This window comes from Salmo salar, chromosome 15, assembly GCF_965601325.2.
Source record: "Salmo salar chromosome 15, fSalSal1, whole genome shotgun sequence".
NCBI lineage: Eukaryota > Metazoa > Chordata > Actinopteri > Salmoniformes > Salmonidae > Salmo > Salmo salar.
The window spans coordinates 49199844-49214273 of NC_138305.1; the positions used below are offsets into that span (position 1 = coordinate 49199844).

The following is a 14430-nucleotide window of genomic DNA, read 5'->3' on the forward strand; positions in this document are numbered from 1 at the left end:
AGATACAGCTTGGTCACGACCATATTCAAACCGTTTGAACCCCTCCCTTCCATCCACCATCCTCTGATAATCTGTGGGGGTGCTTTATTTGATGACGAAAAGTGCCTGTACTAGGCACTAAAGTCGAAAATCCTAAAATTGGCTGAGCTTGATGTTGCTATAGCAGAAGTTATATCAGAACCGGAGGGCATAACTTAAGTCAGTTAAGAACAAATTAATATTTTACAATGACAGCCTGCCGGGGAACACTGGGTTAACTGCCTTGTTCAAGGGCAGAACGACATATTTTTACCTTGCACATAATGAAAGGCGTGAAAACAAATGATAGGCTACTGTTTGTGTTTCCCTGGCTAAATTGATGAGCTGTTGATTGACAGCTGATTTCCCCATCCCCACTCCTAGTTGCTAAATAAACGAAAGTGAAAAATGTAACACAACAAAATAACAATAACGAGGCAATATACAGGGGGTACCGGTACCGAGTCAATGTGCGGGGGTACAGGTTAGTCGAGGTAATTGAGGTCAAATGTGCATGTAGGTAGAAGTAAAGTGGACTATGTACAGATAATAAACAGCGAGTAGCAGCAGCGTCGAAAAAGACTTGGCGCTCTGGTACCGCTTGCCGTGCGGTAGCAGAGAGAACAGTCTATGACTAGGGTGGCTGGAGTCTTTGACAATTTTTACGGCCTTCCTCTGACTCCGCCTGGTATAGAGGTCCTAGATGGCAGGAAGATTGGCCCCAGTGATGTACTGGGCCATACGCACTACCCTCTGTAGCGCATGCAGTCGGATGCTGAGCAGTTGCCATACCAGGCGGTGATGCAACCAGTCAGGATGCTCTCGATGGTGCGGCTGTAGAACTTTGAGGATCTGAAGACCCATGCCTTTTCAGTCTGAGGGGGGATAGGTGTTGTCGTCCCCTCTTCACGGCTGTCTTGGTGCGCTTGGATCATTATTGTTTTTTGATGATGTGGACACCAAGGAACTTCAAGCTCCTGGCCCGCTCCAATACAGCCCAGTCAAAGTGAATGGGAAAATGCTCAGCCCTCCTTTTCCTGCAGTCCACGATCAGCTCCTTTGTCTTGATCACCTTGAGGGAGAGGTTGTTGTCCTGGCACCACACTGCTAGGTCTCTGACCTCCCTATAGGCTGTCTCATCGTTGTCGGTGACCATGCCTACCACCGTTGTTTCGTCGGCAAACTTGATGGTGTTGGAGTCGTGCTTGGCCACGCAGTCGTGGGTGAAAAGGGAGTACAGGCAGGGATAAGCACACACCCCTGAGGGGCCCCCGTGTTCAGAATCAGCGTGGCGGATGTGTTGTGTTGCCTACCCTTACCACCTCGGGGCAGCCCATCAGGAAGGCAAGGATCCAGTTGCAGAGGGAGGTGTTTAGTCCCAGGGTCCTTAGCTTAGTGATGAGCTTTGAGGGCACTATGGTGTTGATCGCTGAGCTGTAGTCAATGAATAGCATTCTCACGTAGGTGTTCCTTTCGTCAAGGTAGGAAAGGGCAGTGTACTAGAAATTGCGTCATCTGTGGATCTGTTGCGGCGGTATGCAAATTGGAGTGGGTTGAGGGTTTCTGGGATGGTGGTGTTGATGTGAGCCATGACCAGCCTTTCAAAGCACTTCGTGGCCACAGACGTGAGTGCTACGGGTCGATTGTCATTTAGGCAGGTTACCTTGGCGTTCTTGAGCACAGGGACTGGTGGTCTGCTTGAAACATGTAGGTATTACAGACTCAGTCTGGGACAGGTTGACAATGTCAATGAACACTTGCCAGTTGGTCAGCGCATGCTCTGAGTACATATCCTGGTAATCTGTCTGGCCCTGCGGCCTTGTGAATTTTGACCTGTTTAAAGGTCTTACTCACATCGGCTACGGACAGCGTGATCACACAGTCTTCCAAAACAGCTGGTGCTCTCATGCATACTTTAGTGTTGCTAGCCTCGAAGCTGTCTTGGAGCCTGTTGGTCAGACACCCGATGCTCCAATACCACTTGCCAGATGATAACAGAGTGGCTCGGGTGACTGGATCATTGACAATCTTCCAGGCGTTCCTCAGAGATCGCCTGGTGTAAATGCCCGCACACACCCTCTGTTGAGCCTTGCGGTTGACGGCGGTGCAATTGCCATACCAGGCAGTGATATAGCTGGTCAAGATGCTCTCGATGGTGCAGCTGTTAAACTTCTTGAGGATCTGAGGGCCCATGCCAAATTTCTTCAGTTGTCTGAGGTTGAAGAGGCACTGTTGCGCCTATAGTGTCGGTGTGATTTGACTATGTCAGATCCTATGTGACGTGCACGCCGAGGAGCATTTGACCCTCTCCACTGCAGCCTCGTCGATGCATATGGGGGCGTGTTCACCCCCGTTTCCTGTAGTCCACGATCAGCTCCTTGGTTTTGCTGATGTTGAGGGAGAGGTTGTTTTCCTAAAAGTGTGCGCTTTCCCTTTAAGACCCATGACGTCATTCACACAAAGTCAGTTCAAGGCTCGAGCAAAGATGGGAGAGATGTGAGGCATGGGAGACTAACTGAACTCATAATTTTTTCGTTTGACTATCAGCAATATTTTGCGTTATGGTATCACAAACAATGTACTAGGGTAGAGAATAGATGTTGGATTCAGCTGTAAGCTAGCAAGGAAAGTTTGCCTACAAAGCTGGAAGCTACTGATATCTTCTTGCCTTGCAGTGTTCTAGCCTGTACTGGACATTGTTTTGGGAACAGTAATTAACAGTTTCAACATTTCTACATGCTGTTTTGCATTATTCAAGTGTGATAACTTCTGCGCTGCATAAGTGGTAATGCAGCCCAGACACCCATGAGGAATTACTGAACTCACTGGAAGGCTAGAGCTAGCAATAAGTAAGTGGAGCAGGCACGGTGCTCTCGCGCTGTACGGGGACATCAGCTGTGCTAATAGACAGACTTGATCCTCTCTCAATCAGTAGACGACGTGAGATATTTGACAGAATAAATTATATTACAGAGACATTTCTCATGTTCTAGTATCGAAAAAGTACTGTTTCGGTATACTATGCAACACTAAGCTGATATGGTCCTTAACCCGCCTCTCAAATCACCTAATGATGACAGAGTGCTACAGGGCAATACACATTTATACATTTAGCTCCTCTCTGAGAGAGGCATCGTTGTTCGCCACACAGCTGGTTTTCCCTTTATAATCCATGATCATTTGTAGCCCTTGTCACATGAGTCTCGCGTCGGAGCCTTGACGGGACAAACAGAGCACACACACGCATACACAAAAACATACAGACAGGGTTGGGGACTAATTACAAAAAAACGAACCCCTTACATTACCACCAGAAATATTGTTAATCAGATTACAGATACTTTTGAAAAAATCTCGGATTACTTCTCAATTCAGAAATGATTTGACACCTTTCTGACCTCAATGACATTCAAATCAGCACTGGAAAAAGGCGCAAGTTTATGTTTTTCAGCCTGAGAAAGTCAGAGACCACTATGATGACACATCAAATGCGCTTGATGGATTGCAGGAAAAAAGCAGGAATTGGCTTTTTTAGGCCATAGTCCAAGCTATGTCTTCTAATGGTGCGACTGCTGTCGGCATCCAAAGATTAACTTGAATAAACGCTTGGCGATAAGGATGACAGCAGTGTAGCCTACGGGTGACACGGATCACTTATTACATACTTATCTACATACCGCATTGTTATGAATCACACTGCTTCACTGTAATTTAGCTATTTACGCCTTTACAGATGTTAGTTGTTGTGCATGGCTGATCACAAATGTAGAGTATATGTGTATTTTAACCCAATAATGGTTGAATTTAAGAAGTATAAGCTGCCTGTAAAGAATTGTTTTTGATAGGTAAAGATATAGCATAATCGTATTATTGTCTGTAGTAGAAAGAGATGGGTTAGAAAAAGCCTACATAACCATCCCTTAAAGTCAAATGCAATATCCATTTATGGCCAACTATGTTAAACTCCAACATTGATTTATCCTGCAATAGATCTTCTAATGCCTCTTAAGGGGAAAGTAAATGAAAGTAATCAGATTCCGTTACTGAGTTTGGGTAATCCAAAAGTTACATTACTGATTACAAACTGTTAATTGTGCAATTGATAAATACTGGGTCTTCTCTGTGTATTGATTGATTGTGACACTGCAGGACGTCTGACTTGGTGCAGGATTCACATTACGACAGTCCAGTGCTCTGAGTGCAGTTTTTATGGGAAGCCAGCCAAAATAAACATACCTTAACCCCAATGGGTAGACAGATAGAGAAACAAAAAACAGACAGACAGATACATGCAGGGTCGTCCCTAGCTACTAAGCGCGACTGGTAGGGGGACCCCTTTTTTAGTAGGAAAATCTGGTGGTTGAACCAGATAATTACTGATCTTACAGACTAGGTGGGTTCAAGCCCGGGTCTCATGCACACTGCAAGATTGTGTTAGCCTGCTGAGATAAAGGCTTTCGTTTGTGGAGCTAATGTAAGTGTTCAGGTCTCAGTTAAGATTTACTACTACCACCTTACAATGGCAAACCAGGCAAGCACAGCTAGATTATGTAGTTGAAATATACTATACCCAGGGCTGGTGCCATCCCCTAGTGCCATTGTGGCCTTGAGCAAGACATTTAACCCCTAAACTGCTGTAAGGCTGACCCTGTGCTGCTACCAGCCTTTTGTGTAAATAGTGTGTCAGAAATGTATGCACGGTGACAGAAGACATATCCACATTGGTGTATACACACAGACACACACACATTTCAGACGAGCTCAGGCAGCAGGCGTCTGTAGCCTTTTATGACCCATGTGTTACTGGGAAACACAGTTCCAAGGAGAGGTTAATCATTCTTAAATGTAAATCATTGTTTAGTGTTTCCCCTTAGCAAAGGCTATATTGCACACTTTCACTGCTACTTCAACAGGCAAGGAATGTGCATACATCCCAATGCCCAAAATGTAAACATAGCTGAAACCATCCCATCACGTTTTGGAAGCATGACAGGCTGACTACACCGCTCGCGTAACGTGTGCGAGCGTTGCAAAATAAATGTAGAAATCTATATTATTCAATTATTGCACCCACACTGCTTGCCAACGAGCGTCTGCATTGCCAAGGGCTAAAATAGAAGTCAGTTCTATTTCTGATGCAGATCTCGCTGCAATTCCTGCCTCTCCCATCTCCTCATTGGTTTATAGAAGCAGGTACCCACGTGCCATCTCCTCATTGGTTATACCCACGTGGGTGACTGAAAGATGAATGAGGTCGGTGTCGGTAATTCACCTAATTTATGAAAGTTCGCAATATAAAGACAAGAGAAGAAAAAGCCTAGGAGGAGGAGAGATGACTAGAAATGATTCGGTTGACCGTTTTATATGTGGATTAATTGTCGGAGTAGAGGACCTTGTGCATTTCAGGTAAAATAACAACTCAATGTTTATATCCCAGGACAAATTAGCTAGCAACAGCAAGCTAGCTAAATAGGACAAATCAGCTAGCAAGTGCAAGCTAGCTAGCTAAATTGCCATAAAGGTTTAATGCTTTTCGACCTGTCCCAAATTAATGTAATTGGTTCAGAGTTTGTTTTGATATTTTAACCTGCGTGTCGTGATCGCGTTTGGTGTGGGGGGACAAAATACATTTATGCACGATGGCGCACGTGCGCAGCCGGTTTGGGTTCCGTGTGAGGCAGTTATGGCAGCTAGCAAAATAGGACAGGAGCGGTAGAGCACAACTGTAAACAAATCTAAACAACTCTATTAGCTGGTTAGCTAGCTACTTTAATTATCTGTGGTGTAAAACAAATCACTTACTGACAACAAGCGCTCCTAGGGCTTTATTTTAACTAACCTAACGCAATGGTATATCTTAGTGTTGGCGGTAGCGCTATACTGTAGGTCCAGGGGATCGTCAGAGATATATCCCACTCTACCCAGTGTGAAGCCTTCCACGGTAAATCCATGTCCTCTACAAATTGAACAAGAGATTAGTGACAAGGTGGAGCCATGAGGTCGTGTTGGTGCGTTTACACACCGATTCATGCTGTTGCTGAGCAGTGTGACTCGCAAGTCACCAATTCCCGCCAAACAGGGTACGCTCGCTGCCCTCTGTCTCAGGGTGTTCAACAGCAATTTCTCATTTAGTCTTGTCCGTCCCAGCTTGAGTACAGACGAGCCAGTGTATTGTCTAGCTCTGCTATTTCAATACTGAGAACTGTACTCTGTCTAGAATAATACATCGGTCTTGAATAAATCCACATGTAGTCTAGAGCTGGGAAGATAAATCGAAAATGTTCAACACCGACTATATGATCACTTGTCGCTGGCATTTTGCTGATATCGTTTATTACGATAAGCAGCCTATACTGGAGAAATGTGAAGTTTGAAATGAAATGCGTTGGGTGATTGGGTGATATATGGGTGATATATGGGTGATATGTGGGGGTGATTGGGTGATATATGGGTGATATGTGGGTGATATATGGGTGATATGTGGGGGTGATTGGGTGATATATGGGTGATTGGGTGATATATGGGTGATTGTTAATGGGACAATTGACGGCTACAACCATCTAACTAGTAGCAGTTTAAAGGATCGTTTAAAAAAAAATCTGTGGTGCACATTAATGTTATAAACTTATCATTCTATTTATCGTTATCACATCAATTCAGGCAATTTATCGCAATATGGATTTTTGTCCATATCGCCCAGCTCTAATGTAGTCCCAGGCTTATTCTTGTTTTTTGGAAATTCTCAGATTGCAGTGAACAACATATTTTGAGCACAGTTCTGCAGCAGTTCTGCATTTTAAATTGAACTTTTGATCTAGACTTCTCTGGTCTAGATGATCAAAATCATACACTTGAACTTGGCCCTTGCAAAACACAGGCAACAGAGGACGAACATATAGCAAAATCACACAGTCATACAAATATTCCTTTTTTAAATGTTATAATTCCAAGTTGACTGAAGTTTCAGATATTACTGGCCTTGGTGTTTTTTGTTGGCAATTTCAAGTATTTTTTAAAATAAAGCACAATTACTAGAGCATTCTGCATCCTTAATTATTATTTCAGGGCGAAAGCACATGAAGGGGGACTTTTGGTGTTTCGTTTGAAGCAGTGACCTTGCCTTGAAAGCAGCCTCCCCACTACTCAGTCCTGAAAACAGCTGGCAATGAAGCGTGAGAGAGCAACTCCCACCTACTAAACCTACTGAGTATGGATAAGATACAGGGCCAACACCATCTATAGAAGACCAACCAACATACTTACTTCACCTATTTGGAGAGCTTTGCTGCACTTTAGCCCAATTAAAGCGCTAGGCAGAAGATTCCTAATGGACAGAGTCGTGCACACTGGCTTTTCAACCAAAAAACAGGTACCTCATCCCACATGCCTGATGTTATAACACCCACACTAATCCAACATCACCTTATACCATCATGCCACTACTTGGCCAATTCAGAGATACAAGAAACCCCAGCCTCGTGCTCCTACACATTACAGCACAACTACGAAACCCAAATGTTTGTGTTGGCTTTCCCAGCAAATGCCTAGGCTTTAGCTCAGCAACTCCGAGCCAAATTGACCCCGGGGATAGATAGGATAGATAGATAAAAACATAAAATGTCACAGCAGAGCTGGCAAAAAGCACATGTGCCTTCACACCAGAGATCAGGGTTCAATCTCCCCTTTAAGAATCAACTATATGTTTGCATTTGTTGCACATCCATCCACCAAATTACTTTAATCTAACCGTACCCAGAAATTAAAGAGGTGAGCCAATAGCCAGCTAGACTCTTACTTGCCCGAGCATTTTCTACATTGAATCCATGCTTCTGAGGCTCTCATCTGCCTCACTGAGCTTAGTGTGTAAAACTACTGGAGAGGGGTGCAAGGACTACGCCACTCTTATCCCTGAGATACTTAGAGGAAGTCGAAAAATGTACAGTACTTAATTTCACTCAGCAAAATGCCTTAAGAGGTACTTTGGACCACTGCCCTGAATATCCCTAAACCCACTAACTCCAATCCCAAACCATACTCACCTCGCAGTCTAAGTATCCACACTCCACTAGCTGAGAGCACACAGCTTCTAGAGAAAATCTGCTCAAACCAGTCATGCACAGGTGTTTCCGTTTGAAGATTTGTACAGACGTTTCTCAATTACAACCAAAACCTCATCCTTGTTGTACTGTACCAGGCTGACCCAAAAAGACTGAAAAGTAATGGTTGGAGACTTGACCTTGGGGGTATTTTTTTTTACAAAAACAGGACACCCCCACGTATAGGCCAACATGCTTCCTAGAGCAAAGGCAAAAGGCCTATGAATTTCGACTGTGTTCCAAGATCCCCAAATAGGCTTGGCTGATTCTCAATGACATGTCAAAGACGAGAAGGAAAGAACAGAACATGACAAAAGATAAATGGGAGAAACAAAATGGTTGTTAAATATTGACCTACATATTTATTTATCCAACCTTTATTTAACTAGGCAAGTCAGTTAAGATCAAATTCTTATTTATAATGATGACTTACCAAAAGGCCTCCTGCGGGGATGGGGGCTGGGATTAAAAATAAAATATAGGACAAAACACACATCACGACAAGAGAGACAACACTACATAAAGAGAGACCTAAGACGACAACATGGCATGGCAGCAACACAACATGACAACAACGTATTAATTTAGGGTTGATGGGAAATCAATTCAAACTCGTTCTCATCTCAAACTACCCACTTGATTGTTGCAATTGTTCTAGCCTAAGCGTAATCATTTTAGACTAAAGAGCACATTCTCTGTCCAAGACACATGGATGCAAAATTTAGAGAGAGTACCAATGGACGCACCACTATTGAGGTTATCTGAGTGAGCGTTCTCTGAAAATGGTGTACTGTCAAATAAGTACATATGATTGTACAGCAAGGCAAACTACAGTGTAAGTCAGCGTTTCCCAAACTAGGGGTTGTGACCCCATGTGGGCTCGCCTGATTTGAAAATGGGGTTGCGAGAGAAATTCTGGAAAAAAGATTGCACTTGGTTCATAGAACCGGGGTTATGTGAGTAACCTCCAGTAGCCGCTAAATGCGGTTGTAATAAACAGAGTGGTTTCTGTTTTCTTCCTACAAATGTTGCTCTAACCATTTAATGGTTTATGCTACAAAATCTTATGAGCTCATCACTGAAAGATACAACTTTCAGGAGTACATACAGTATGTGTCATCTGTTTTCCTCAGAACCAGGCAGTAAATCAGACTGGTGGAAAAAGAACATAAATTATGTTATTTTCTACACAGAAGATCATACACAATTATTGCCTAATGTTTTCCTGAACTTCCCAATTCCTTTCTGATTCACTTCAAACCGTACTACCTTCAGATTGAAATATTATTACAAATCAGTCTAAAACAATTTGACAGACTGTCATAGCTCCAATTAAAAAAGTAAAAATTGGTTAAGTACATAAATGTTTTTACATGTTGGGGTTGCAAAAATTAGTTTTATATCAAAATAGAGTCATGGGCCAAAAAACTTTGGGAACCTCTGGTGTAAGTGGTGACGAATAAATCATATCAAAGCAATCGACTATGTGGTGGTGACAGTGTAGCCAAACTGACATTTTTCATTAAGATGAAAGTATTCTTGTGAAAACTTTTTTAGGCTACTGCATGAATGAAAAGATGAATTGGCCTGAATAAATTCAAAACCCTACCTACATACTCAATTTGGTTGGGTCCATTGATTGCCCATTAAACCTGTGCTAAAGGAAAGTAGGCTAATGTCAAATAAATTATTGACAATTTGAGAGTGGAAAGTTTGTGGTGTGTGGTTATGACACTGTGGATTCAACACACTCCTTTATAACTGTACTGACATCCTGTAAGCATATGCGTATGTCGCACGTCACTACTTCACTGGAGAGGCTTTTAAACGTAAACTAAACATTTTTATCAAAATGCGTTCTGGAACATGTGAACTTTTATGTGTCTTAATAAAAAAAATGTGTATGCCATCTGTAAATACGAATAAAATTGTTAAATTACGAGCCTAGTTGGTTTAGTCACGGAAAAAGCCAGGAACCTTCCCGCTAGCCGTGTTAGGCTGAGATAATGGATGAGCTAGACCTGCCGAGAGATGAGTTTGGATTGGTCTGCCATGTAGCATCTTCTGTCTATAACATGACCTGTGTAGGTAATCCTTTCTAACGCGGCTTTTTTGAAAAACATCACAAAGAACTACAAGAGTGTTACTAATGCTTTCCACTTTCTGGAGGAAATCCCTGATTTAGGTCCAAAAACAAATATTGAACCAGACATTGTAGAGTCTTCTGATGACAGTGATGGGGAATTAACGCCGACCAACAGTGTTGTTGTCACGGAAGAATTTGACCGAGTTGAAATCAGTGGAATGCCCTGTGGAAGCAGAGTATGATAGCTAAGGAGATGGAGAGGGTCGAAAACAGAACACAGAAGGCTGTTGTATAAAACATGTCTCTGGATTACATCTTCAAACGAAGGAAAATCACGGCATTCGTGACAGAGAGGGAGACGCCGTCATCCATGTATATGGGTAAGAGTCTAGCTAGCTACATTTTCAGTTATTATACATTTCAAGATTTGATGGTACATGGCCCCGTCCATCGTCCCTTTGATGCAGTGAAGTTGTCCTGTCCCCTTAGCAGAAAAACATCCCAAAAGCATAATGTTTCCACCTCCATGTTTGACAGTGGAGATGGTGTTCTTGGGGTCATAGGCAGCATTCCTCCTCCTCCAAACACAGCGAGTTGAGTTGATGCCAAAGAGCTCCATTTTGGTCTCATCTGACCACAACACTTTCACCAGTTGTCCTCTGAATCATTCAGATGTTCATTGGCAAACTTCAGACGGGCATGTTTATGTGCTTTCTTGAGCAGGGGGCGCTGCAGGCGGGCGCTGCAGGATTTCAGTCTTTCACGGCGTAGTGTGTTACCTATTGTTTTCTTGGTGACTATGGTCCCAGCTGCATTGAGATCATTGACAAGATCCTCCCGTGTAGTTCTGGGCTGATTCCTCACCGTTCTCATGATCATTGCAACCCCACGAGGTGAGAGCTTGCATGGAGCCCCAGGCCGAGGGACATTGACAGTTCTTTTGTGTTTCTTCCATTTGCGAATAATCGCACCAACTGTTGTCACCTTCTCACCAAGCTGCTTGGCGATGGTCTTGTAGCCCATTCCAGCCTTGTGTAGGTCTACAATCTTGTCCCTGACATCTTTGGAGAGCTCTTTTGTCTTGGCCATGGTGGAGAGTTTGGAATCTGATTGATTGATTGCCTCTGTGGACAGATGTCTTTTTTACAGTTAACAAGCTGCGGTTAGGAGCACTCCCTTTAACAGTGTGCTCCTAATCTCAGCTCGTTACCTGTATAAAAGACACCTGGGAGCCAGAAATCTTTCTGATTGAGAGGGGGTCAAATACTTATTTCCCTCATTAAAATGCAAATCAATTTATAACATTTTAGACATGCGTTTTTCTGGATTTTTTTGTTGTTATTCTGTCTCACACTGTTCAAATAAACCTACCATTAAAATTATAGACTGATCCTTTCTTTATCAGTCGGCAAACGTACAAAATCAGCAGGGGATCAAATACTTTTTTCCCCCACTGTATGAAAGCACAGAAAACTTGAAAGCAACTCCTGTAGCGAATGGTTTAAAAGGGAGATCCCCCATAATTGGGCCTATTCATCTTATTGAGTGCGGATAATATGTTATATATGATCTTAACCTAATATTTTCACTGAAATACATATTACACATTAATAATCTTGTAATAAAAAGATGCAAACCTTTGTCACATAAACGCATGCATTGGCTTTTTCAGGCTTCCATTTCTTTGGAAGAAATTGCAGGTTCCAGAGTTGTAGGGCGAATGATCAGGTAAGACAGGCAAGTCAGTTAAGAACAAATTCTTATTTACAATGACGTCCTACACCGGCCAAACCCGGATGACACTGGGCCAATTGTGCGCCGCCCTATGGGACTCCCAATCACGGCCGGTTGTGATTCAGCCTGGATGAAACTCCGGACCCTGTACAGTATGACATAGAGATTAATCAGTTGTAAAATGACTGTTCTCTCTGCTACCGACAGGCAAGCGGTACCGGAGCGCCAAGTCTAGGTCCAAAATACTTCTAAACAGCTTCTACCCCCAAGCCATAAGACTCCTGAACACCTAATCAAATGGCTACCCAGACTATTTGCATTGCCCTCCCTTTTACACCGCCGCTACTCTCTGTTGTTATCATCTATGCATAGTCACTTTAATAACTCTACCGACATGTATATATTATCTAAACTAACCGGTGCCCCCGCACATTGATCCTGTACTGGTACTCCCCTGTATATAGTCTCGCTATTGTTATTTTACTGCTGCTCTTAAATTACTTGTTACTTTTATTTTTTATTCTTATCCGTATTTTTTTTAATTGCATTGTTGTTTAGGGGCTCGTAAGTAAGCATTTCACTGTAAGATCTAGACCTGATGTTTTCGGAGCATGTGACTAATACAATTTTATTTTGATTTTAAATAGTTTTAAATGGGCTATAATTGAATTGGATCTTTCTAATCAGGTCATATGGTTTGAAAAAAATGCCTGGAAAAACTTCTGGCCCTACACTGAAAAAAATTAAGCTTCTTACATGGTTCTTCCTCAGCTCTTAAAATCCAACTTCAGTCTCCTTTCACCTCATTTAACACCTGCTTTACTTAACAACAAAAAAGTAATCTCAATAGGTGATCCTGGTACCCTTATGACATGGCACAAGTGGGGTTGGGCTCTTTTGTTCTCTATTGTTCCTAAAGAAAGGGGTGGCCAATGTCATCAAAGTCACCATCAGACCAACTCCTTGAATGCTCTAGTCCTTGAAGTTTGCAGTTGTGGGGGCCTTTAGTGTGTGTACTTGACTGTATTTATACTTAGGATATTGCTTCTCAACAGGAAAAGTAAAAATAAAATAAAATTCCCTGGAGGACATCTTTGAGGTTCCATGGAGAACTCTTGCCTGACAAAGAAACTGAGTTAAGTGGAGGGGTTCTTGACGTGGCATATACAGTTCTTCAGAATTATAAAAAGGCTCTTGAAATATATGGAAGCCTGTTTATGCGTCCCTTTTACATCACATAACAAATTGGCCAGTGGTAACTAGTGTTCATTTTTTGGTGTAACATTTCTATTGTTGATTCAGGAGTTAAATTAACACAAAATAACTCCAGTGTTGGTGTTGATAACCAGAGTTTAACCAAAACCATATCCATCAGTCATATTTCCCAGCATACTCTATTGTAGGTTGATTTATAGAAAAAACAAATCTATATCTGGTTTTGCATGTACATTGATTGATTAATTAAAGGGACACTACGGGATTTTGGTACTGAAGCCCTTCATCTACTTCCTCAGAGTCAGATGAACTCATGGATAAAAATGTTGTCTCTGCATCCAGTACAAAGGAAGTTAGAGGAAGTTTTGCGAGCCAATGCTAACTAGCATTAGCGCAATGACTGGAAATCTATCTAGCATGTTAGCAGTTACCATAGACTTTCAGTCATTACGCTAATGTTAGTTAGTTACTAACTAGCGTTAGCGCAATTGCTTTCTTCAAACTGCACACAGACACATAAAAATGGTATCCACGTGTTCATCTGAATCTGGGGAAGTAGATAACGGGCTTCATTGCCAAAAATTCAAAATGTTGGTTATCCCCATTCTGGCTGGATATTAATATTTATGTACACACCACTTAGCCAGCCAGCATAATGTGACTTTTAATGATAACATATTAACTTAGGATCTTGCTTGGTGAAGGTCACAGAACTGAAAATGAATGAATGCAACAACCATGTCTTTCACTAGCAAACGGACATGGGTGGTACTGGTAGCTCTAAAATTCACTCGAAAGGCACTCTAGGAAATGAACATATAAGATTCAACAGCACGTGTCAAACTCATTCCACCAAGGCCGAGTGCCTGCTGGTTTTCGTTCCTCCCTTGTACTCAATTGATGAATTAAGGTCACTAATTAAAGAACTCCCCTCACCTCATTGTCTAGGTCTTAATTGGAAGGGAAAAAAAACCTGCAGACACTAGGCCCTCCATGGAATGAGTTCGACACCCCTGCCCTACAGTGTTAAAACACCCAGAAAACGAGAACTACCAAAATTTTAAGAACCATCTGAGTCCCGCAAATAACCACAAAAGGCTTTTCGTAGAATCTTTTATGATGGTTATTTGAAACTCTTGATTTTTGTATGGTTTGTCAAAGACCCATCCCATTTAAGGTTCCTCAGAAAACCTCAAATGGTTCACCTACGGTAAGGTTCCCCAACTAGCGGCCTGCGGTCCAAGTTTGGCCCGCAGGTGATTTTATTTGGTCCACCAAGTT

The 14430-nt window shown here is 42.4% G+C and overlaps 1 protein-coding gene across 1 annotated transcript in view; it reads right to left on the reverse strand.

The window, feature by feature from the left end:
• Window positions 1-14430, reverse strand: part of esr2a (estrogen receptor 2a) — a 38195-nt gene that overhangs the window by 21124 nt on the left and 2641 nt on the right. The window lies entirely within an intron of this gene.